Here is a 3429-nt window from a genome sequence, read left to right as displayed (position 1 = left end):
GTCTCAAAAAACAAACAAACAAACAAAAAAAATCAACGGCATTTCAAGACCTGAGATAGGAGCATTTTTGTCTCACTTTTAAGCTTTTAGGCTGCATGGGAGAGAATGTATTGACATCAAAACATTCATGTTTTAGGATTTAATGTTTTAGCAAAGAAGCTAGAATCAGTCTCAATATGCTTCCAGGATGACAACTTGAAGCTTGGTCTGCAAAAATGGTATAGAGATTATCAGAGGTGCTTTAGCAGAGGATTGAGGGAGAAGTCAGAAGCCTCAGAAGGAAGAAATAATAGGATGGGTTTAAAAAAAAATATGAGACCAGATAATCTACCACTTTTGATCCTGCTATCTCAATGAAATTCTAGAAATCAAAAGGTCTGGAGGACATCCTCAAGCCTTAAGCTAACTCTCTAGGAAAAAAGAGAACGTGTTGCACCTTGTATTTTTACTACTAAATAGTGGTTCAGCATGTAGTAAGCCTCTGAATTTTAGGGACAGTGGAAATATCGCACTTAGGAATACTTCTAAAATACTTTCTGATGACACAGAAAGTTGCCAATTTGGGGCACGTGTCAGACCAAGAGAAGGCATTACAGAAGCTCTTCCCTCCAGTACAAGCTGCCTTGGCACATGGGCCATAGGACACAGCAGATCCAATGGTATCTGTGTTGGATTCTGATACGGAACAGTGCCTGACAGGTGCCAATAAGAGAGTCATGATTCAAACAACTGTTTTCATTTTGAAAATCAGTTCCTGGTTTGCTACTAATCCTTAGTGGGAAAACACCTTAACTATGTGACATAGGAGAATAGGCCACCAATGCAGCCTTTTCTGAGCTGAATATTATCCCAACCACTGAGTTATAAGTTTGGGTGAATGAGGCCGTGATCCATTGTATAATGGGTTGTGTGCAAGCAGGTCCAGAGGGTGCAAGGCAACTTTATGAACATGTGTCCCAGAATCCCACTTCTCCTACCTCTGTTGCACCAAAGATGTTCCTCAGTTACTACATAAGGCCCCATGGAGTGTTGCCTAACCCAGATGGCAGAAAATTTACAAATGTGGACTTTATTCACCAATTGAATGTCTTAATATATTGGTACTCGTCAATACAGACCACTGAGACAGTGGCAAAGCAAAAGCCTTCAAAGTCCTTTTCTGCTCTGATTTCATGGTTCTGTAACAGAACAAGTGTACTGGAGCATGTGTGGTAGCATCCAAAATAGAGGACTATATTTACAAATAGTTAGAAAGGAATAGTAATGGACTTCTCTTGGACGCCCTCCCTTGGCCTATCTTTTATTCTAATTGTCACTGCAGTTAACAGCAATACAAGGAGGAACCCTGACAGAATCTTGTCTCAGTTACTCCAAATATTACTTGCTTTGTGCTCTGGAGCTTTTCAACTCCACAACGTGAAACACTTTTAGGAACCACCAGGCTCTCACACAAGAGCAACCTGAAAGTCAAAAGAGATAATGTCCTATTAGTAATCCTTTTGTTAACTTCTTAAGAACTTTGAAAAAAGAAAAGGCAAACCTATATTAGCCAATTATCAATTCAAGCCATGCTGTGCAGGTCAGAAGGCCTCCAAGGTGGTGTTTAAAGAAAGGGAACTTCTAGGCGTTAATGCAAGCACAGCTTGGAAGTGCAAGAAAGTTAATGCCCCATGAAATCACTTTCCAAAACAAACTACCTGCATGTAATCCCTTGTCTCATGTTCTTTTACTGAAAGGAAAGCTAGAATAGGCCAGAGAGGTAAAAATAGAAAGCATAGTTCCTTAATTGAAGACGTGGCTCTCATATTCAGCAATTCATGAATGTATAGATTCAATATAAGAAAAGGCATTAAACCCAAAAGATCATCCACACTTGCTGATCTCTTGCACCTTAACCAAGAGATTTTGCATAGGAGAAACGTGCCCAAAGATTTAAAGGACAGACTGTGCTTAAAAATGAAGTTTCCATGTAGGGCTGTACTTTGCTGTTTTCTCCATTGTGATTCACTCATTAGTAATGTCATTTAATGAGATATAATTGTTGATAATAGCTACCATTTATAGAGTGTGCCTTCTATGCCGGGAACCATGCCAAGCTGTGTGTGTGTGTGTGTGTGTGTGTGTGTGTGTGTGTGTGTGTGTTTAATCACTCTTAAACTGTATGGCCACCCTCTGAGGCAAGTGTCATTACCCCTTTTCTACTGATGGGAAAAGTGAGCATCAGAATATTTAACCTGACAAAACACACATAGTAGGTAACAGAGATAGGATGTGAAACTAAATAAATCATTATACCATATAGCTGCCTTGTGAGACATTTCTGTGGAATTAGACATTGAACTAAAGCATGGGAAGCACAGAGGCAAGAATGGGAGAAAGGTACTAACCTGCTGAAGTTTTTACTAAAGGATCTAACTCAACTGGGGCCACCAAGAATTACATTTTAGTAGGAGGTCAGGGCGTTATTAATCATGTATTATTCAGTCAATAGTATTTATTTAATATTCGACTGTGTGTAAAGTACTTCTGTAGATATTTGAGATAAAACCAATATCTATCAAAATGAATCTTAGAGCACTTTCTCTAACTAAAATATAAATGCCACAAGAGTGGAATTTTATCCCCAGCACACAAAATTTGCCAAGCCTATAGTAGGTGCTAAGTGCATATTTGCTGAAATGGTTACTCTTTCAGGAGCAGTTACTTCCAAGCAAAAATTTAGCCTTCTCCTGTATTTTACTGTATTTGTACATAAGCATTTGATTTTTAAGCACACTCTACGTTTTGTGGAAAGAGGGGTGATGATCTCATGAAACGGTTGAGTTAAATGATTCAGAGACTCCGTTTCAAAGCATCATGTCTTGTTCTTATAATTCATCCAGAGTTTCCCTCTGTGAGTTTTTCACTTTTCAGTTGGTTTTCCTGTCTTCTTTCTGTTGACATTCATTGTATATTTTAGATATTAATCTTTTGTGGGGTTTTTTTACATTGTAAATATCTTTTTCCATTTCTCACCATCAAGTTAACTTTGTCTATTTATCCTTTCTTGAGCAGAAATCTTTAGTGGTGATGTAGTTAAATCTCTTGATTTACTCATTAATGTTCTGCCCTTGTTTTTGAAGCCCTTGCTATCTTCAGAGCTATAGTCATGTCTCAGATTAAGTTTTGTTTTGGCTTTTGAGTTTACTCTTCACGTTTAGGCCTGTCTTATCTTCATTCATTTGAGGCATTGCTCCAGTTATAAACCAAATTCCAGGATACACCAGATCTGTTCTGACCTTTCACTTTGCTTCCATTGGGCTTTTATACTAGAACTCTGACTTGGTAGTATATGTTAGAATTGGGGAGGCTTTACTTTATTTTTAAAAAATCCAGAATTTTTAAGATCCTATTTTTTCAAACACATAAAAATCAATGTTTCAATATCTT

This window comes from Mandrillus leucophaeus, unplaced genomic scaffold (assembly GCF_000951045.1).
Source record: "Mandrillus leucophaeus isolate KB7577 unplaced genomic scaffold, Mleu.le_1.0 Scaffold756, whole genome shotgun sequence".
Lineage (NCBI taxonomy): Eukaryota > Metazoa > Chordata > Mammalia > Primates > Cercopithecidae > Mandrillus > Mandrillus leucophaeus.
Note: the sequence above shows the minus strand (reverse complement) of the source record.